At 36.5% G+C, this 24,149-nt stretch overlaps 1 protein-coding gene across 8 annotated transcripts in view; it reads left to right on the top strand.

Annotated features, from left to right (window-relative positions):
• The first annotated feature begins 3,401 nt into the window (after window positions 1-3,401).
• The window catches only part of LOC144970831 (uncharacterized), a 171,315-nt gene continuing 150,567 nt past the window's right edge, over window positions 3,402-24,149 (top strand). For 2 of the 8 annotated variants that reach the window (XM_078910905.1, XM_078910902.1), the window contains exon 1: window positions 15,753-15,832. The gene's annotated coding sequence lies outside the window, so the exon portion shown is untranslated. Of the gene's footprint in view, window positions 3,554-15,752; window positions 15,833-24,149 lie in introns of those variants that run through there. The other 6 variants (XM_078910904.1, XM_078910898.1, XM_078910899.1 and 3 more) reach the window with 5 other exon arrangements.

The following is a 24,149-nucleotide window of genomic DNA, read 5'->3' as shown; positions in this document are numbered from 1 at the left end:
AAATCGTCCTCGCTGTGAATATAATACAGCACAAGTTATAGGCATTCCTTATGTCAATGGGTAGGCAGTTAGTAACCAGTGAGAATAAAACAAATTTAAAAAGAAATTAAACTATGCCCTTCCGAACGGCACCGTCTTCTAGGTATGCCATGCAGGAATATAGAGAATTCATCAAACAAATGTCTGATGTCAATCCATGAAGTCCAATATTATGAGCCAAATGGGGATTATTAATCTTACCCAAGGAAAAAAATGAAATTGCCCGAAGCAGGGATAGAACCTGGGACCTTCTCTGTCACCATGCAATCCCTTAACTTTAGTCTCTCGACCACTTCGCCCCAGTGGTTGAAATAAAATTAATTTTCCTGAATGTGTAATATCTCAATCAACGTAGCAACACCATTGATTTGAACGCGTGATAAGGGTATTACACTCTAGATATCTTGAGATATTTAGATTTCGTTTGATCTGCAGGGAGCATAATAAATTATAAAGTAATATGCGTCATAAAATCATGAAATTGATGGTCCTTCGGGGCCATTGGGACAGTGGATCAAGGGTGAATCCCGGTTTCTGTAGCGTTAATTCACTCAACCCTAACACCGACTATATCCGTAGTTTACCCGGGTTACTTTTACCCCATGCCTATTTATTACAATATTCCGAGACAAATTATAGGCGTGATATCAAAGCTAATGTTTTTTTAATGTTTACATGTTAATGGTAGTTGAATAAAACGATCTAGATCTATGCACATGCTCATTTTTAATACATTTTTTTTTTCCAGTTTCGAAAAGCAGCAAAAATCCCTAGGATTGAGTGAGTTAAACGGACGGTAGCATTTTCTGGCTACATATTGGTGGATAGAATGTCAAAGTACAGTCCACTCCGGATAATCCCAACTCGGGTAATCCACCAGTCTAGCTTCACAGTCATTGTGTGTGGACGAAGGGGATCAGGAAAAAAAAAAAAATCCTCTATACCAGGGAGTGACAACCGGCTGTTGCATTACGATTGTGAGGCGGTGTCCTACTGAGCGTACACCAGTCCCCGAATTAGTGAAGATGCGGTAAAGGTGCTATGCGTTTTGGTAAAATACTCACAATGTCCGCCAGCCTAATTAAACATGATGTGTGTAACCTTTAACGTTTATAGTCGGATTGATATAATTTAGTGAGAACTAATAACTGACGGGTGGTCTAAAAATAAGAGCGAAGAGCGGAGTGACGTCAACTTCGTTCCTTCTATAAATTCAATTTCCAAAACATAATATTCATTCCGACATAATACCGCTTTGAGAACACGGGTCACATTTATTCATTCATTTATCCACTGTTTTTTCTCACAACCAATTACAAATCTGATTATAAAAAAATAAATAAATCAACCAATAAATAAAATACATAAAATTCCATTTATTAATCCTTAAGGAGAAATTTGTATTCATGGTAAATTCCAAAGGAAGACTGGAATAAATCAGGCGTCAGCCGCAGTGTAGTGTCGTAAAGTGAGCTACGATGGAATCCGATACTTTGTTAGTACAGGGTTGTATTGTAAGGAAGGAAGATATGGGTTTATCTTTGACTTTATGTTATAATTCATTATATGCAAATATCATGTTGTCATATTGTTACTTTGGCAGCTCTTCCTTTACGTAGGCTACTCGGGAGTTGTTGACAAATATGCTTTGAATGATCGCTTTTCTAGGCGATGTGGTGTAGTGGTATGACACTCGCTTTCGGATCGGAAGATCATGGGTTCGAGCGTCGCTCGGCGCATAGTTGAGTCCTTGGAAAAAGCTCTTTCCTAACATTCCCTCACCGTACTCAGGTGTAAAATGAGTACCTGACGTTGTCTCTGACTGAAAAATTGTGTAATATCGTCTAACAGGCGTCATGTCCGGTCATAAATGTTAAATGTTGCCGTCAGCCGGGGACCCTTTGTAAAGCGCTTTGAGCTATATAAAAAGCTCAATCTTTTTTTCTCAATTTTGGCTTAATAATAATAATCATTCAGTTGGGCCTGAATTACCTAATCGGTAATTGCGACCAAGTGGATTATGGTGACAATGGTGATAGGCTCTAACGTTTATTTTTTAGGCAATTGCCAATATAACTCATACATACAAGAATATAATATTTTCATCAACAAATCAAGTCAGTAAAATCAATAATAAAGCAAGGCAAAGAATGATAGTAATAATGATAATAATAGTAACAACAACAACAACAACAATAATAATAATAATAATAATAATAATAATAATAATCATCATCATCATCATCATCACAATAATAATAATAATAATAATAATAATAATAATAATAATAATAATAATAATGATAATAATAATAATAATAATAATAATAATAATAATAATAATAATAATAATATAATAATAATAATAATAATAATTTAAAAAATAATAATACTAATAATTATAATGGTGATAATAATAATGTAAAATCATCTAAAGATTTGATTAATAGATTAGTTATTTAATAGATTAAAAAATAAATTTCAAAAATAATAATAATAATTTAAAAAAAAAAAATTTAAAAAAAGTCCTTTGGTACAACTCAAATAATTAACATTTTATGAATCAACATACGACATGACGATAATGATTTTTTACACTGTACAATGAGATTTGTTTACATGAGATGAGAAGAGGATATTATTTCAATGCTGATTTTGATCAGCTAATCATGATATTGCAGCAGCTGACAAGGGGGCAGCGTGGCTCGGCGGTACGGTCTTTGCTTCGTTCCCGAAAGATACCGAGTTCGATCACCCACCGCTTCGCTGTGTGGCCTTGAGCAAGTCACCTCGCTCTAGCTCAATTTGCGGCGCTGCACTGCACTGCGGCGTACGCCTGGGTCATTTCCATCTTCCCTTGGAATAGACCTTATAGACATATTTCCTCTATGGGATGAGTAAAAGGAATTTTTATTTTTTTTTAGGCCTATTTCATTCAATAAAACGATTGTCTCGGTGGCGAGATAAATGCAAACTATCGACAACATTAAATATCGAAAACTAACAGAAATGATAGAAACGGTCTTATGAAATGACGTCAGATTTTATATAAAACAAATGCTACATTCACTCATTTTCTTCATCACATTCTCCCTTTTTTGAAACGTTACAATGAGATCTCTGAAAATCACATTGTATTAACCCCTGCTGAATGAGAAATGAAAGCTCGATAGAATACATTATTCTTCTTCTTTTCTATTTCCTCATTCAATGCTCGACATTCGCTTCCAGTTTTCTTGCTTTGTTTACCAAAGCGGGGTAACTCGGCAAACAAGAAAATCCCTGATGACCTCCATTTGCATTCATACAATACTCGTCGCTCATTGGTCGAATCAAGACCTGTATTAAATCTCACAACAGTCAACAGAGAAACGAAACTTCAATGTGTGCGAGTCGAGAAGCAGCAAGCAAGCGAGGCTCGACCGCTTTGTTTGGCATTTCAAATTGGTATCTCTCGCTCTCTAGTCAACTGTAACCTCTGTTAAGGATAATATTATAGCTGACCTATTGACATGTAAGTTTTGTTTTCTTTTATCGATAATCTTCAATGTTTCAAAGAACGGGTTTTTATCTTTTAATTCGGCTTCTTGGATTTATGCTTCTTTTATATTGAGCGTGAAGCGAGGGGCTTTTTTGTTGATAAGATAAGGTTGTTTCTCTTTCTCCCTCTCTCTCGCATACATCTTCGTCTTCACTTTTCTCAACACTTATATTATTATGTACTCTGTGGGAAAAAACGTGTCTTGATCGTCAGTGTGTGTGATTGATCGTGAGTGTGTGTTCGTGTGTGTTTGGTTTGTGTGGGTTTTGGATAGCCCGAGGTATTACCATACTTATAGGGTACCAGCTGATTCAAATCAATATCGAATAGTCCCAACAAACCCACTCCGTCTGTCTGGTCTGACATAATAGAATTGAGGCGTTTTGTTAGTGTAGTGTAGTGTAACTGCACGATGATTATGATATGATGATAATGAATGATAAGGGTTGCCATTTTATCATCATTTCATTACCCACGGTTTTGAAAGGTTGGTGACATTCATTGATTTTGATTCCATTGTTATTTGTATTTATTATGACTTGTGATGATTAATTATACGTGTTTTTTGTTAATTTTTAATTTTATCATAAGTTTATAACACAGTTGTAAATTGTAGTAGTGGGGGAGTGGAGTGCCCAGTTATCTGACTCTACTACTCTGGTAGCCACTCTGTACTATGTTGTTGTTATATTATATTAATACTAATACTACAATAGTAGTCAAACCAATATTTTCATTGCTCTTCTTTTAGGTTGATGAATGAGTGATTATTGTTAATAAACTTTCATTTGTCTGATTTTTTTTCCACCACCTTTTGTTTTGATCTTGAATTTAAACGTTCATTTTATTTGTTAAGTTTTTGGATTAAGATGTCACTACTTGTTGGGGATCAGCTTTGAAATGAATTGGGGAATAACTATTCACATCATGTTTGCTGTAGTATCAAACCGCGCATTAATTGGGCCTCATAATCAGACCTGCAAATATGTGCATGTCATTGTGTACATAATAGTAATAGGATAGGGGAAGGGCAGACTGATCAAGGAGAGGAGTTATAGAAATAGGGAGCTTATAAGAAAAAAAATAGTTAAGGTTCAATTTCAGTATTTATCAAAACTTTCTATTTCATGAAATGAATTTGAGTATTTGTTTAATGCTCTCTTTGTAGTCTATTGTGGGGTAATTTATTCAAGACCGATCATAGTCATAGTCCTGGCTATCTAAACTTCTATCACCAGACCTTAGCATTGTGATCATTGAAGCCCAAGTTGCATCCCTTCTCTTCTATTGACGTCAGATCGTCTGACCTGCAACTATACAAATTTATCAGTATACACAAATTTTGGAGGGCGAAATTGGATTTTTCTTGAAGAAAAGGGCAATATGAGTATGTTTTTCCATTATTTAAGTGTCGGAATGGAACAAAGTTAACTTTTGTACGATTAATCACTGCTGGGCCAATTGAGAGGCTGAAGGAGGAATAGAGTATATGTGTAAGTACTGATATGAATAAAGTCGATTTGCATGTGGATTGAATGTTTTTGCGTGAGATCTATAGCTTGATGTATGGCCTCTTTTCATGCCCATCAAAGTCAAAGAGTTGCAAAGGCTCTTAAGCAGGTGATCATGATAATTATCATAAAACCGATTCAGACATTGCTCCTTCGAATAGAGGCTTCATTCAATTTACTCCACTCATTTTATGTTTGAGTACCTGGCTGTATGAAATTAGTCACTTTATGCGTTAACAGATATGGTAAGAGTATTGCTACAAGAAAAAGAGGATACCATGCATGTCACTTGTTTTGTATGACATGGAACTTTAACCTGCTGAACGGTACAGATAACCTGGTAGTTGCACTGTTTATAATTGAGATGTGGGAATACGGAATGTAACTTTTCATGCTTGTTTTTTTATATTTAATGGTTTAATTCTCTACTGGCTAAGTTCTTACATCCCTAAGCCTGATGCCGACTGTAGCATTGTGTTTTAGAGAAGCATCTCATCATACCGAATGAGTCGTGGATAAGTTGCTTGAATATTGCACTTGGCAAACTTAGTTTGGACTGTCGTTCTTTTACAGAGTTGTTGTCCATTCTTCTGGTGTCGAGGTAAATCTTGCTTAAGTAAAACTGGGGTTTGGTATAATGAAGTAGTGTGTATAAGTAGTTTCTATCATCATAATAATGATAATTTCTCAATTTTGCTACAAGCGTTTCTGCCACATTATTAACTTATGATGCATTACAAGCCTGACGAAATGTGCAATCTGTGAGGTGCTAATGTATTTTCTTTTTGACAATGACATCACTGTTACTTGCTAGATACTTCTTGATTTTCACCCGGATATAATGGACAATGCCTCAACCCGCAAAGGGGTTTGTGTCACAAGCCAAGAGTTGCACTACTGAATAACAAAGCAGAATTTATCTATCTGTTTGTAATTGACGAGTGCATCCAGATCTAACAAGCAGTCAGCTTCCAATACTGGGTGGACTGAAGGATTGTTTATTCCAATTCATTTTTTGTTCATTTACATGTGAGTTGAGTTGCAGGTCCCCAGCTATTTGCCTGATCTTCCTTAGGACATTTGAATTTGGGCTCACGGTTATCACACTGCTTCTCAAGACAGTGTGGGTTTGGTAGGGAGTCTGACTGAAGTATTGTCGATTCCATCTTATGTCAGGATCACCCCGCTTCTCTCTCTCTCTCTCTCTCTCTCTCTCTCTCTCTCTCTCTCTCTCTCTCTCTCTCTCTCTCTCTCTCTCTCCCACCATCTTGTCCAAGTAGTAAATGGGTCTGACTCAGTTCTGGTGAATTATATCTTATCTGATAGACCAGCAGACCTCCCTAGTATTACGAATATTCCCTACTCATTACAGAATTTAAGTTTAATAAAGATTACTGAAGAAAAAATGTGGATGGACAGTATGACGGTCCATCGCCATATTCTAGTATTCTTATTTCACCCGTACCTGCCTTTGCCCATATCCTCCATTTATTTTTTATCTATATGTACTGTAACTAAAACACCCATCGCTTCAAGCTTCCTGAATGTATGCTATGGTTGTCTTCATCAACGTCAGCACTTTAGATGTTAGCACATTATACGACTGATTAATAATTTTCCCTCCTCAAATTAGGAATACATTACTAATGTTGAAATCCAGACTAATTGAGAATAGGGAGGTCTGGTCCAAAGTCCTGTCCAGAGGGTATATTCTCGTATATTTCTTTGTCGAGTACATTGTTGTTGGTTGGAATTTTATATCTTTAAATATTTTAATGTTACAAAAGAAAAAGGATTGGTAATAACATTTTGTAATTCTTCTTTTCTCCTCCTTTTCCTTCCTCTGCTCCTGCATAACATGTGCAAGCAGTCGCTTGCGTTTTTATGATTCACTTGATTCGGTTTTCAAGTAGTTTTTTAGTAACTCGGTTAGTTCAGTGTTTACTTTTCTAAGGATTTTTTTTCTTCGGTTATTTTCCTAGTATTATTCTCGCGCACACGTGTATGTGTGTGTATTTGTAACAGTGATATTACTCACTAGAATGTATTATGTATGAATTATTTTCGTCATTTTTTTGCCTGTTATTGTGATGGTATAGAAGGAACGACATAGTCGTCACTCAGCTCTTTGCTGTTATATGTTTTAAAAAAATAATTGATGATTGGTTCTTGCTAAATTATCTCAATCTGACTATAAGGGTTCAAAATTACACATAATTTTTGTGTGTGTTGGTACGTTATATCCGGTTGGCGGATGTGAATATTTTACATTGGCAACGCATAGCATAATTTGCGCCCCTCACTTCAAATGTAAACAATTTTTCTTGTTAAATCTCATGACGTAAACTAGGATGTAAAACATCGTCGTAAGATTTACTTATGACTTCCTGAATCGTTTGAGTATGAAGTGGGGCAGCCCTTGAGTATGTGTGCAGGTCTTATGATGTCTTGAGTGTGGATGAGTGGTGTATGATGCAGTGTGATGAGTAGATCACCAGAATCGACTCTCGTACTTAGGTAGATAGTTTTATCTCAATGTCAGTATGAAGGCGACTTGACCTCTTGAATAACGGATTGTTGTTGTTATTATTTAAATTATTATTTTTATTTACTATGAGTTATCGATTTTATTTCAACCCCCCCCCCCCCACCCCCCCTTCCAATTTTAAAATGAGTGGTAAGTTAGTTCTTACCGGAGATGTTAGAAATGTAAGGTGCAGTATGATAACTTGATATGTATTCATATTTTATTTTGTCGGTTTTAAGGTTCCCGCGTTATTGTAAAAAAAGGTTTTCCGACGAAAGGTCATTCGTATTTTAAGATTAAAATGGATGATCATGAACCATTGATATTGTGATTCTGATGTGCGTTAAAATAAATTCTGGCTTCTTCTTTGTAGAGTACTTCGACTAAAGTCCTTCATTGTGGATCTCTCTCTCTCTCTCTCTCTCTCTCTCTCTCTCTCTCTCTCTCTCTCTCTCTCTCTCTCTCTCTCTATCTCTCTCTCTCTCTCAAATCTGATTTATTACTTTTCCTTCCTTTCTCTCTCTTCGTTTAGGTGTAGTATAATTTTTTTTGTTTTTACTTTGTTACTTGTAGCATGTTTGATTGAAATACATAGTTGTCTACTTTCCTCTTCTCTTCTTCGTCGGCCGCCATGTAATGTATTGCTCGGATAATGTCAATAATAAACAGTTAATTCATAAATCGGCGGTGCTGGCAGGAGGCAGTATTTTGTTACAAAAATCACAATAAACTGTATGTAGATATTTCTGGATGATCGTAGATCAAGGGAGAAATCACTGACGTATCCCCGTTGTAGTTGTAGGTAATGAATCCGTATGGGTTTAATAGAGTTATGATAAAGGCGCGAGGTAATACAATACGGGGTAAACCGGTTAGTTAGGATTTCACTTAAACTACACAATCGCATAGGGGGCATGATTCGACTTGTTGTTGCTAATCTTCTTCGTCTACTTCTAATGATATTGTTTATCCATAATATTCACCCCTCTGGATTCATTTTCTTCGCTCCTTCAGAGCCATTAGGCCCACGGATCCGGAGTTTATCCCGGTTTCTATAGCGTGAAACGGACTACAGCGGTTGCTTGGATACGTTACGGAAGCCTATATTTCCACCGATCCTCATTTCTGGTCTTTCCGTTCACTCGATGCCCACTTGATCCTTAGACTTTTATTTGCAGCAGTCTGTAATTTGTATTGTGTATCGCAACGGAAACCGGTCCACTGCTATTTTGGTCATAATCCATACATAGGCCTTTTATGAAGACAGTCTTTATTAAGGGGTTTTATTGGAACGTAACTCTAGACCCGTTTCCGATAAAGCGGTGGTGGTAGTATCAGAGGCCCTCTAACAGTGCTGTATGTAGTCTGTTGTCAGAAGTTGTTGAAGCCGAAGGTTTACTGTAAATTATGTGATCCGTGAAATATTCGTGAATGTCTGTGTAATGATTGTGATTATCAATGAAGGGACTGACTGGCTTGTTAGTGGAATGTCGTGTACAGTACTGTTATTATTATGTACTACTATTACTGTTCTACCACAATAATATTATTGTTATGTGATTATTTGTTGTCGAGATTAATGGCTAGCTTGTAACCGCTCTGTTATCCTTGCTTTGTGGTATGGCACTCGCTTTCGGATTGGATTCGGTCCTGGGTTCGAGCTTCGCTCGGCGCTTAGTTGAGTCCTTGGAAAAGGCTCTTTGCTCTCACCGTACTCAGGTGTAAAACGAGTACCTGGTCGTTAACAGCGTTGTCTCTGTCCGAAAAAAATATAATATCGCCTAACAGGCGTCATGTCCCGTCCTACATGTTAAGTGTTACTGTTGGCCAGGGACCCCTTGTAAAGCGCTTTGAGCACGTTTAGTGGATATTGCGCTGTATAAAAGTTCAATTAAATTTATTTTTTTTTATACGTGTTGTTCGTCTACGGTTGGTTCACTTGAATTGTCATTTAGGCTGGGGACAGTGACAGTGATAATGTAAAATGGATCATAATTTTGAGTTCGATTGTCTTTATTAAAAAGTTGATTTTAAATTATCCTCATGCTATGTATCTTCGCGATGTTAGTGCATGCATTTATTTATTTCTGAGTTACTGCTGTTTGAACTGTTACTGCAGACGAGTCGCTTCTAATGGTCAAATTTTTGTGTTTGTTCTCAAATACGTATGTATTATATCTATGTAGTGTGTTTGGATATGAGGCTATTGCAAAGTGCTTTCCACCAGTGCAGGAAGGAACAAAACACGTCAACGTCACTCGCGATCGATCTCGCTCCCTTCGAATATGAACCGATTGCTCTACCAACTGAGATTTCGCAATCCCCACGTAGTTGTCTGGGGTATGTTTTGTAGGGATGATTGTATTACCCCCCCCCCCCCCCACCCTCCTAAGTGCAGTGAGATCTGAAGTGGGGGCAATTCATATTATATATACATAGTTAAATAATGGGAGTTGAAGTGTAGCCATTTAACTCCCCAAAATATTACGCCACTATTCAATACAGTGCGACGATCACCAAAAGAAAGTGAAGAGTGAGTTGTTAGTGTCCAAAAACAGTGTTATCCCATTGGCTGTAATATTGAATGTATATCTCACAGTTCACTCTCTTTTGGTGACAGTGAGCTTATGTGGGTTGGGGTGAACTCGGGAGGTTTCTTTCTTTTTTTACTTATTTGATTTTTTTTTATATATCAGAAAGTAATTCAATGTTTCGACTCTGCCTGCTTGATTTTTAGTTGTTTTTTATTTTCTCCAAAACTGTACTCTTCCCTCTATGACTCTTACAGTACAGTAATTGGTTTTTCACATCCGACGGTGACTTGTCAATGTTCAGATTGGTAATTGAGCTCATTGTCGCGTTATCTACGGTTGAGCGATCTCTGTTTACCAGAGTACCTATGTGCAAGGGCTTGTATGGTATGTGGTGTCACTATGTACTATGGTCTATCTTGTCCTTGAAATATTTGTTGGGGTTTAATTTGTCAACTCATCGATTTATTTATTTATTTGTTTTGTTAAATAATCTGAGACTTGTTCTTGTATTGAGAGTGTCGGCTCTGCGGTGATAAATTCGTTTCGTTAGATTTTGATTATCATGCGTGTTTTGTAACAGCTTGTTCTCTTGTTTGGTGTTTCCTGTTTGATTGATTATGCAGCGTTTGCGTTGAGCTAATTGTTGTTGGGGACACACGATTTTCAATATACTATGGGTCTGGAAACTGATTATAATATTTTCTTCAGTCTCTCTCTCTCTCTCTCTCTCTCTCTCTCTCTCTCTCTCTCTCTCTCTCTCTCTCTCTCTCTCTCTCTCTCTCTCTCGTCACCGATAATTATGATGTTTTTCATTTATATCCCGGGTTGTGTTGTTGTTTCCAATGGCTGTCACTTGTCATTCGAGACACGGGCTTGCAGGTCGACTATCTATAATGAAAGTAATGAAAGCTTACAACAACGTTGGTGGAGGGAGATTGAGATAAACGCGATAGATGCCTTCGTTCGTTATGTGTCTCTATCATGGCAAACTGGAGTGTATAGAGGGCATTGGTCTTCATGTACTGTGCAGTAATTGATGTGGGATGTGAGAAGCGCGAGTGAGTGAGTTTCCATTGATCTAGACCGACGTGCAATTCTGATAACCCAATTCATTATGGGCTCATTGTTGTAATGGAAATCTAAAATAAAAAATAAAGACGTAAAATATTGTCCGTTGCAACAATGTTAAACTAGACCCATTCTTTTGGTTCGGACGTAAGATTTGCCTAATATATAATATATTATATGTATACGTCGGTCTAAATTATATAGAGAACACAAGAAATAAATAAGAAAGGAGGCGGGGGGAGCAAGTTAAGCGTATTTAAGATAATATTAAAGTCAGTTTAATGCATTTTATCTATCTATCTATCTATCTATCTATCTATCTATCTATCTATCTATCTATCAAATTTGGCTTATCTATCTATCTATCTATCTATCTATCTATCTATCTGTCTATCTGTCTATCTGTCTGTCGATCAAATTTGGCTTGTGTAAACAGACGTCGTGTCATTTGGCAAGTTTATTTTCGGATTGATTACACACAAATGTATCTGTGACATAATCCCGTCTCCTGTATTACACGTGTCAATAAACCACTTGAATAGTTGCGGGTGGTTGGCGGTTGGATGGGAGCATCACCCTTGAATCATATACCTATGCATGATGTTCGCATGGGTGTACGATCCGATAGTGATGTCGTTTCTTCTTCTCTTTACTAGCCTATCCTGCTTCTTTGGTTTGTGATTGTATTTTTGACAGGGGATATTTTTTTTTCTGTAAATCTTCTGCCTGTTTGTTCTTGGTTATTTATAATTTAGCTTATGATGTCTTTAGGTTATGATTTTGATTGACATTTGTTCTATTTTTGTTAGATTGCTTGTTTTTTTGTTTCAGCGGTCTCTCATATAACCTCAATTGTGTTGGAAGAGACCTAAAGCAACAAACAAACAAAAAAAACTTGAATAGTTTACCGGGGAATTAATTTATTATTATTTTTAGATTGTATGCTACTACTACTACTACTACTACTACTACTACTACTACTACTACTACTACTACTACTACTACTACTACTACTACTACTACTACTACTACTACTTCTACTACGATAAAACAAAACAAATGGGGGGGGGGGGGTGTCCGCAGAGCAGAACTATTATTTCTATTCTTTATTCTCTTTGATTTTTTTCTTTGGCTCCTCTGGTTATGCGAGATGAATATCTTTAAACCGTTGTAAAGTGGGGGTGAAGGGGAAAGTCTCATTTGGTTAACGTCGCTCGTGAAGTCTGTTTAAAAAAAAACAAACTATTACTCCCGAGCACTGCGAATTGATCGAACCAGCCCGGATTTAAAGAGACGTATGTAATTGTAAATATATGGAGGACTTCATTACGTTTGTATAGATCCTCCCGATAATATAAATTGTTATCTTGGATCTTGTCAATCGATGGTCTAGGCAGTTTTCGGGACCCCCTCCCCCAAAGGCTATTGCATAATAAAAATAAAAGCATAATATAAATAAATACTCCAAAGAAAGAGTAGACAATAAATCAACAACAACAGAAAAGAAAAACGTCGATTAGTGTTCAATTTGTCAAGCGGCAACTTTCCTTTTGCGTGTTTGTGGGTGGAATTTTTTTAATTTATTAACGTTACATGTGTCAAAAGTGTGAGATAAATGCGCACAATCTCGAATTAGAAAGCCACCTGATTCGTCAGGCTGGCGGGTGTGTGTTGAAGCGGACTACGATTACGAGTCGATTGCAAGATAAAAATATACAACGCTCTCGTCAGCTTTAATTTTAATTGCGGTTTTGTAGTCTCCTTCAGACTGGTGGGTCCCAGTTCGAGTCCAGCGGTGGGCAACGCATTGTTGAGTCCTTTCAAAAGGGCTCTTTATTCACATTGTCTCATCTCACTCATGTATAAAATGACTGCTTGCGGCTAGTAACTGTATTGTCTCTGTCGGGAAAAAATGCGAACGAACTGCACATGCGTCGTACAACATAAATGTTGCTGTTGGCTGGGACACCTTTGTAAAGCGTTTTGAGCACCTTTAGTATATATCATTAATTGCGCTGTGTATAAAAACTCGAGTTTGAAGCTTAATTCTCAGCCGTAACGATCTGATTGTCACATTTCCATTTCGTGTTTCCTTCAATGAGAGCCAGTCACTGTAACGTCTTGTTTAATCGACTGTAGTGGAAGGCGGGAGGCAATAATTATTGTCGAAGAGGTTTTAAATGGCTGATGAATCAATGCTACGCGTAAAGCATTGTGCGTGTGCTCGTGTGTTTGTGGATGTGGATGGTGTTTTTACGATGGGGTTCCAGGCGATTTTTATTTGTTGTTGAAAAATTAGGTAATAAAGCTTTAAATTCTCTCTTTACTGGTGAAGTCACTGAGGAGGGAGTTCTATTTTACTGGGGATTTTTTTTCGATTTTTTTTTTTTTATTTAAAGATAAAAACAAATATTCTTTTTTAATTTTTAAAGACACATTTTACATTGTCGACAGTATGTGTTACGTATAAATATTTTCAGTTTTATTTTTGAAAAGACTGATTAATCCGTGGTTGTGTGTGTGTGTTTTTTGTATTTCATTTTTTTCTTTTCTGTCCACGGTTTTAATATTATAGGAGTCCATATCAATCCACTGATGTATGTACTTATTTATAACGTTTCCTTCGGTTTTGTCTCCTTTTTCTCAAGTAGAAACAGTAGCCGCCTGTTTATCTGTTGGTGTCAATGTTATATATTCCATAGGCAGGACACCGCTGAAGGGCCTGGCCTGTCCATCCGGTCATTCACAGGTTCTAATCACTAATCGCTTACTTAGGCCGCCACCTTGCCTCTATCTGTCCAACTAATAATACACACAAAGAAAGACCTCCACACATTGACAAAACATCTTTTTTACACTTGGATTAGAAATCTTTTTGCTGCGTATTGATGCTATGGCGTTCAGTTTTAAACACTCATGACATCCGCTTGTAGCGTACCGCCACGATCAACAATATGTTACTTTAAACGTTTATTGTCTGATTAATTCAACTATGGATAGAATGAAGTTCACGTCACTCGGGTCTTTGTTATTGTTGGGTTGTTTTTTTTTTGTAATCCACTTGACTGTCTTATCCAGACTTTAAACGTTCATGGTTACACAGTTTTGTGTGTTGGTCCGTTATACTTCCTGTTGGCAATGTTATTCGCTTCTGAGCTAAGCGCATACAGCGCATACTGTCGATTGGTAATGTGCGCTTGGCTAAGGAACTCACAACATAAAACATAAGTAAAACGGACAAACGCACACGACTATGTGTATTCTTGAACGTTTAGACTATAAGTTATAGATAGAATGAATATGACGTCAATCAAGCCTTTGTTATTCTTTTTGACTCCGCGTTTATGAGTAATTCTCCCTAAACTGTATGAACCAGACTATAAAAGTTCATGGTTGCACATAGTTTTGTGTGTTGGTCCGTTATACTTCCGGATGGCAATGTTATGAGTTTCTTAGCCAAGCGCATACTATCTATAGTCTGGTTAATACAGTTTCGTGAGAATTACTCATAAACATGGATGGAAAAATAACCCAAAAAAAAAAACAAAGACCAGAGTAACGTCAACTTCTTTCTTTCTATGGTGAGAACCACCCATAAAAATGGCTGGCTAAAACCATTACAAAGAGCCCAATGACGTTAATCTCCAGCTTGTTAAACTTATTTAGCCTTCTTCCTCTAGGTCTCTGGTTTGAGAAGATTTGGGTCATCGTAGCCTATCTATGTGGAGAACAAAGTAGTAGATGTATCTATCAATGTGTTAATACACGTCGTTTGGTCATAATTCGAATAAACAAAAGTGTTTTGTTATTGAACGGCAGTGTGGTCATGGTGTTGTAGCTAGTGGCTAGCAGCGTTTTTAGTGTATCCGTGCCTTTACAGTGTATTCACATTCACGCAGTGGACAGCCAGAGACCCCGCTGTTGTGTTGTTGCACACACACACACACACACACACACACACACATTATTATACATAGTCACCCTCACACTCACACACCATCCTCAGTAAACATTCAACACACACGCCATTTTCGCGATCGCACGCACTCGACGCGCTTACAATCCAATTTCCCCACGCATTCGTGTCACGTATGCCGGATAATTTTGGTGGAATGTACCAAGTTTCCTTTTTTTTTTTTTGTCAACTAGATCTATGCCTCATCTGAAATTGTGAGGTTTTTACTCTTTGACCTATGCATGATGGAAAAATATGTTTCTCTGGTATTTGTTTTATTCACGATCTATCTAAGCTACATTGTTAATGTCAACTATGGCCTTTTCATATCTTAGTCATAGGAGATGCAATTTCTACCGCTTTATAAGTTACTTGTTTATTAAATAATGTGATAGTGATATGATTAGTTTGTTTCGCAAGTATGTTCTCACTTCATGTCCGAGTTTAAAGATTTATTGAATTGCATTTCATCTCGTGTGCCATTTTTAAAAGTCAACTTTCACTGCGAAATACCAAACTGGCAACCCATGATTCAGTCTTCGACACACACACATCAGCGCCACTGGTGTCTTCACACAATACACGCAGACGTACACTTCATTTTCATGTCCTGGTTGATCTCTCATACAACACTGGATGGAGTATCGCTAAACGGACGTAAGTAGTCATTGATGCTGTATTGCTTGTTTATTCATTTATTCTCTCTCTCTCTCTCTCTCTCTCTCATCTCCTCTCTCTCTCTCTCTCTCTCTCTCTCTCCTCTCTCTCTCTCTCTCTCCTCTCTCCTTTCTCTTCTCTTCTCTCTCTCTCTCTCTCTCTCTCTCCTCTATCTTACTCTCTCCCTATCTTACTCTCTCTCTCTCTCTCTCTCTCTCTCTCTCTCTCTCTCTCTCTCTCTCTCTGTGTGTGTGTGTGTGTGTGTGTGTGTGTGTGTTTACAATTTCTCCATTATTTTTCCTTTCCCTCAGTCTCCACCCCCTACCATTTACATGTTTCTTTTTTTTTTTTAATTATTATTTTTATTTTTATATTTATTATATCCATGTCTGTCTGTCTGTCTATCTATCTATCTATCTATCTATCTATCTATCTATCTACCTATCTATCTATCTATCTATCTATCTATCTATCTATCTATCTATCTATCTATCTATCTGTCTGTCTGTCTGTCTATCTCTCTATCTATCTATCTATCTATCTATCTATCTATCTATCTATCTATCTATCTATCTATCTATCTATCTATCTATCTATCTATCTATCCATTCATCAATATATGTAGAGTGGTTTTCCAAAACTCCAGTTTTATTTTCTCTCCATTTTGAGATATTGAGGATTATTTCCTTTAAAATTTGTCATTCGGTGTTATTATTTTATCATATACCAACTTCAATTTCACACAAATCTAAGGAAATTCTTGTGCCATTGATCCTTAAAAGATGATTTATGTTTCCATTTGTTTAACAAAGTAGAAAGTCGACTTCACGGGTTCTGGAAAATCAGCCTTCATATCTATCTTCGGATTATGTGCATCTGGTGCACCAAGAGGATCAGTAATCTATTTATCTGTATATTTATACTACATTTATTGTGTCTCTCCACCCATTCCCCCCCCCCCCCCCTCTCTCTCTCTCTCTCTCTCTCTCTCTCTCTCTCTTTCGCTGTCATTCCCTCGCTCTCCCTCTCTATATCTTCTCTCCCTTCTATGGTTTGGTCTAATCCCGGCTCTTCGTATCGCCTCTTATCTTTACATGCCCGTCACGAGTTGTTAGTCTGATTGTAGTTTTGGGTGTTTACGATGTCAATAAATGGATCCATTTTGTACTTTTGGCTACTAGATACTGAGAATCAAACAAGAATAATTACTTGTTTTGTCTTAATGTATAGGGACTTTAGGTATTGTAGAAAATAAAGATTGGATCTCCACAACAAAGTAAAGATTATCGTTTTCACAAAATTATTATCCTCCTCCTCCTCCTCCTCCTCTTCTTCTTCTTCTTCTTCTTCTTCTTCTTCTTCTTCTTCTTCTTCTTCTTCTTCTTCTTCTTCTTCTTCTTCTTCTTCTTCTTCTTCTTCTTCTTCTTCTTCTTCTTCTTCTTCTTCGCATTTCCATTTTAAAGAGTTATCTCTCTCTCTCTCTCTCTCTCTCTCTCTCTCTCTCTCTCTCTCTCTCTCTCTCTCTCCACTTTCTCTTTCTCCCCCTCATACACACCCACTCACTCTCACCATCTCTCCACACTTTAGCGTATTTCTAATGGGGTTTTATTTTATGTGTAATGTGTTCATATTTGTATCTCCCTGTTACTGTTATGTTTATTTTTATCAAAGGATCAGATAAAGATCCTGACGCCGAGTCAAATTACATTACGGTTTGTCGGGCATCCTTATAACGTATAACTATTATCTACTATTACTATTGAGGACAGCAGCATACTTTTGTTATTATTATTATTACTTTTATTATTATTATTATTATTATTATTATTATTATTATATATTATTATTATTATTATTATTAATTATTAATATTAATATTATTATTATTATCATTATTGTTTTGTTTGTTTATTTATTTATTTTTACGTTTAATTTTTGACCTTATGAATTTTAGCCAGTCTGCACAGTTCTTTTAATATTGATAATCTTCATGCCTTAGTATTAATTACCACTTGGTTGTTAGAATGTCGGGACGTTGAGCTAACGACCAGCATTTGAGTCGGCCATACCTCTATACATTGGACAATGAATTGGTAGTTGGGTTTAAGCATGGTGTGTTGGGAGGTACTTTATATATATATATATAATATATATATATATATATATATATATATAATATATTATATATATAATTATATATATATATTATATATATTTATATATATAAATGTATTAAAGTGTCCTAATTCGATGTTAGCAAGTAATTGCTATACCAGGATAAATATCAGACTGCTCCGTGACCCCAAAGAGCTCTCAGTTGTTATGCCATAAATTCATTATAACGGGCATTAACTCAGATTGTAAAACCGTGGTAACTGCAACTACCATAACAACATAAATGTGTTAAAGGTCGGTTAAGCTTGATTAACTTGTAAGTGCGTTGTCTCTTGCGGTTCCTTGACTTTTTTTTTGTTCTTATTTTTGTTCCTGTTTGAAACGGTTGAAGTTGTCAAAACAATGAATGCGCCATAGCTCCTGGTGGTAGCTAAAATTAGATCGCTCTTTTTGAAATATAGATAGTGGAACTAGTGTCAACCGCATTTCATAATGTACTACTCGGAATGGAATTTGGTTCTTATGATGGTATATTCAGGGAGTCGATAAAGTATTGTGGTCATGAAGACCACTACACACAGTGAATCAGTGAAAATTTGCAATAAAGATGTGTCATTTTCTATTTTTATGCTTGCTATTATTGTTGATGTTACGAGTATTATTATTTAAATTTGTAATTTTGACTGATGAACTGACCTATTATATTTAAAAGTAAACTTGATAAATGTTTTGGAATCAAACTCCGTCCTCACACAGCAACAAATACATTGACAATAGAAATTTAAGAGGATTTTACGGTATACTCAGTTTATCTGGCAACGTTCAGCCTTACTGGACGCGATTAGACACCCACTGTCATCTTTCTCGTTTGTACATATCCTATTACCGTTTCTATGTCTTTGTTTTGTCTCGTTCGACGTGTTATGTGTTGCTGTTGGTCAGGAACCCCTTGTAAAGTGCTTTGAGCGCATTTAGTGGATATTTCGCTATATAGAAGCTATATTTAAAAAAAAATTTTTTTCGTTTTGTTTGTTGAAGAAGGATTTTTAAAGTCCGAAACGTTCCAATTGACGTTTTTTTTTGTTTTGTTTGAAGCTGTAATATTAATTTTGTTTCATACTTTTATTTTAACAATCGACAGCTTCATGCAGTCTATTATTTACTCTTCAAGCCTGTAAAGCTCTTCAAACGAGAAAGCAATCTGATCTAAACCAGCACTTCTTATCTGATTGTTGTTGACTCATTTCATTGCAAGGGCTGTTGGGACAAGTCATTGCTGACGGTACAGTCCTCGACTGTCGACATTGAGTGTAGTATATAGCCATAGTATCCAGTACTAATCCATTTGCTTTTGGAGGGTCGTCGGTTCTGCCTTGTTATACACATATACTAACTGATCTTAGATCAATCGTGGAGGTACAATTAGTATTAGTGAGCGGAAAATTACCTTTATTTATAAAACATTCTCGATATAACGTTTCGAACATTGTATTTGTGTTTATATTAATAGTGTTGCGATTCAGTCAGTAACATATCTATCCGGTCTGGCTGGTAAAAAAAAAAATAATAAAAGAGCAAATCAAAAAGAAAATAGCAAAACATGTGATCAATAAACCAACACACACGTATATGTGCCTTGGCAGCTTAGATAGATAGAGATAGATAGATGGATAGTGTGTGTGTGTGTGTGTGTGTGTGTGTGTGTGAGAGAGAGAGAGAGAGAGAGAGAGAGAGAGAGAGAGAGAGAGAGAGAGAGAGAGTCGCTTAAATGGCTGTTTGAATAAGACAGCAATAAATGAAAGTGTGATGTCTGCACCTTTTAAAAATAAATCTATCTAGAGATTAACAATACATTCATATTATTGGTATTGATTTATTATTTTGCACTGTATTGTAGGTTTAATATCTTGTAACATGTCTATGATTCAAACTGAAGTGAGCCTACTTAAATGAGGTGTCGAACCTCAAGACCCACTCATTGCCATAGTATTGTGAGTTTTGATCTATACGGACCCTAGGTTCTAACACTAGGCCAGTATATTGGTGTTACGTAATAAATAAATAGATGTAGTTAGGTGTGGGAGCGGAGTCGATACAACATTATAGTCTGTACAAGATAATTATGGTGTTTTGACGATGAAAGGGTTTCTAACCGGTTTTTTAAATGTAGTCTCTCTCTCTCTCTCTCTCTCTCTCTCTCTCTCTCTCTCTCTCTCTCTCTCTCTCTCTCTCTCTCTCTCTCTCTCTTTCTCTTTATATATATATATATATATATATATATATATATATATATCTATCTATCTATGTCTATCTCTTCTCTCTCTGTCCCTCTTTCTCTAGATGCCGCTGGCTGTAATCAAAGGCTGATAAAGCACCGTGGTGAATTCGTTTATCACGTCATTGAAATGGATTAAAACAAATGGTCTTATCTAGCTTGTAGTGTACAGAGTAGGTGAAGATATCACTAGAGGATATTGACGGAAGATCTATCTATCTATCTATCTATCTATCTATCTATCTATCTATCTATCTATCTATCTATCTATCTATCTATCTATCTATCTATCTATCTATCTATCCGTCTGTCTATCCATCTGTCTGTCTGTCTGTCTTTCTCATAGAGACAATCATCCCAATGGTAAAAGCGGCCATTCTTTTCTACTGTTTTGAAGCAAAACTACCAAAAGGCTCGACCACACATGTTTGGATTGTTTTTAGTTGTATCTGTATACATTATGTCATATTAAAGACTGTAGTTTGAAAAAAAAATAATATTACGACGCCCGTTTTATGGATCTTTTCCTGAGCATAAAGTACTTGCTTGTCGAAAATAAATCATGAGTACAAAATGAGGGACAGATGTAGTCTGGTTTCATTATTTTAATGTTTTTTATGCCGTGTTTTTACGAGGTCTAAGTGAAAAAATTCTTGTGAGCGTTTTATTAGATTTTTAATACCTTCCTCAATAATCGATTTCCTGTACCAAACCACCACACGCACATTATCTGTCTACTAGACGCCATTATGACCTACAAGTGTCGCAAGGATCGTTAAGTTACCAACTTACAATGACATTCTCTTGATCCTTCAACCCCCTCCCCCTCCCAACACCACTTCTCTCTCTCTCTCTCTCTCTCTCTCTCTCTCTCTCTCTCTCTCTCTCTCTCTCTCTCTCTCTCTCTCTCTCTGTGCGTGTCTTCGTGTATTTCCAATTCTTATTCCTTCTCTTTTCATCTTTATCTTTGTCACTCTGCTTGTTCTTTGTATCACTCACATTGCTAACAGCAATACAATCACACCCACCCACCTCTCTCTCTCTCTCTCTCTCTCTCTCTCTCTCTCTCTCTCTCACACACCTCCGCTCTCATACACAAATACACAAAGGGGGAGACTGAACGCCGTATTATGAATGTATACACCTTGACAGCAGGTGGTGTCAGTGTTCACCCTTGTCATGCCGTGTAAATGGGTTATAGTTTGTCTCCGCATACGTGCAAGATTCGTGAAATAAGCTCATGACTTTAACTTAAAACTTTATCATCTCATTTGCAATATCCGAAGGAAAAGATGGTATTTACTATCCGATACACCAAAGGGAAATGAAAAGAAAAGTATCCCCCCCCCCCCCCCCCTTAAGAAAATAGAGACAACCCCTCTCCTAAAAAAAAACACCATAAAAACGCACGAAGACACAACAACCAAACAAACAAACGCAAACAAAAAAAAACAAAACAACAAACAAACATAAGAGAACAAACAAAAACAATGAGATATTTTTTCCCCTGGTTTTGAAATTTGAAGTTGAGATTAATTTATCTTCCATTGTTTATAATATTTTGTCTCATACCAAGAGATATTTTAATAAGTTGGGATTAGATTACGAATATGATAATAGTGTTGCCTTTTTCTAGGTCGGGAGTTTAGTCTGCCAACCCGTAGAACACAAGACCAAATCTGATGTGACTGCTAGTTTAGTTTCTCTCCTGCTTGTGGTCATGGGTGTTAATGGTGTGAGCTCAACAGTCATAGCTTTCCAGACCGACATAAAACCTGTTCGATGAATTACGTCCTAGAAGCTTCTAATTTATTGCTTGGAAGGGAAGCATTTAAGATCTTCTTAAGACTACCGTTTGCGAACGCCATGCCATCTCCTCCTCTTCCTCCTCCTCCGATGGCTAGGGGAGATATAAAAAAGAGTGAGAGGAGGGAAGACCGTCACTTAAACGACTTAATAGTTATTGACTCTGAATTATCATGTCAGAAAGCAGAAAGTAAGCATTGAAGTAAACAAAATGTAAATAGAGACCCATATAGCAAAAACATAATAACTCAGATTTACCACACGCATTAAAATAACAAAAAGGGAAGGAAAATGAAAACCGCCGATAAATAAACAAATAACCCCCCCCCCCCCCCCCCCCAAAAAAAAAAAAAAAAAAAAATAAAAAATTAAATAATAATAAAATTATAAATTAAATTAAATAGACCCCAATCCCAAAAGGAAAAAGCAGAACAACGACACACAAGCAAGCAAAGCAAAGAAAAAAGTAAAAACAAACATCAGTAACTTTTTTCAGAATGTGATTATTCCTTTGAAGTTATTAAGACCTCTGGTATAATGTGGATACCCAATTACTTGGACTTTCCTTTAAACGGATTTTTTAAGAAGCCTTTTGTAAGCTGTCGTTAATTTCTTGTTGCCCATACCTGTTATACAAATACATAATATTGCTGTATTGCATTGGGCCGGGCGACTATGTCGGAGAGGTTTATTAGTTTTGGTATAAAAATTGGTTTAGACCACAAATGAGACTTAATTAATTAATTGATTAATTAATTGTACATGCGTTGCTCTAATTATCTTTCTTTCTGACAACGACTAGATTAGAACGTCAACAACATCAACATCAACAATAATAATAATGATAATAATAATTACAAACAACCATGGCCACACAATAGATCATGTCATTACAGACATTGAACATTCTCTCTCTTCACCTGTCTCAAATATTGATAAATTAATCTCTGACCATCATTTAATTGTGTTTTGCGTTTTATTTCAAATGAAGCACGAAGTAAAAAAGATAACATCTCGTAATTTGAAGAATATAAACATGAACATTTTTAAACAAGACCTTGACCATAACGTTAAAAATAAACATGATGCGAATGTTCTCCACGAGTCAATTGTTGGTACGGTGGACAAGCATGCTCCCTTAACAACTAGAGCAGTAAAAGTGAGACGTCAAGCACCCTGGTATAATACCGAAATAAAATTGAATGGATTAGCCAGGAGGCGGGCAGAAAGAAAATGGCTCAAGTCCAGAGATGCTGTCGATAAGAAGCGATACATCGCGGCTAGAAATGATGCAAAAGCCGTCAATTTCAGGGCCAAAAAGAAATTCTATGAAGAAAGCCTCAAAAACGTGGGACGTTCGAGACAATTCTTTGCCTTGACCAAGGAACTGCTGGGACAACAGACGCAACCAGCTCTCCCATCTTTAATCGATCGTGCAGATCTACCAACTCGCTTTGGTCAATATTTTAAAGAAAAAACGGATACCATCAGGAAAGAACTCTCGTCTGAATCGATCCATACAACATTTGACACGTTTCATGGTGATTCATTAACACATTTTTCAAAGATTACTGAAGCTGACTTATGTGATTGCATTATGTCGTCTCCAACTAAAAGTTGTGATTTAGACCCCTTAAATACTGCCATTTTAAAAAAATGCATTGATGTAATTTTAACACCATTTACACGTATTGTTAATAATTCGTTGCAGTCAGGTGCTGTACCAGACGTTTACAAAGTTGCTCATGTCAAACCCCTTTTGAAAAAACCTGATCTCGATAAAGAGAACTTAAAAAACTATCGCCCTGTCTCTAATCTTCCTTTTCTCTCTAAGATCTTAGAAAAGCTTGTTTTGAAACAATTACTGTCTCAACTTAAAAATAATTGTCTTGAAGAAAAATTTCAGTCTGCTTATAGGCAACATCATTCGACGGAAACCGCACTTGTTAGGGTTGTTAATGATCTCCTCTCTGTTATAGACAATGGTTCATGTTCTTTGCTGACTTTGCTTGACCTATCGTCTGCTTTTGATACTATTGATCACAATCTTCTTCTCAAACGTCTTGAAATTACTTATGGCGTGTCTGGTGCAGCGCTTGATTGGTTTAGGTCATATTTGTT

This window comes from Berghia stephanieae, chromosome 4 (assembly GCF_034508935.2).
Source record: "Berghia stephanieae isolate SIO BIC M18660-M18661 chromosome 4, UCSD_Bste_1.3, whole genome shotgun sequence".
Lineage (NCBI taxonomy): Eukaryota > Metazoa > Mollusca > Gastropoda > Nudibranchia > Aeolidiidae > Berghia > Berghia stephanieae.
The sequence above is the reverse complement of the archived record's forward strand: the minus strand, read 5'-3'. Positions and strand labels throughout refer to the sequence as shown.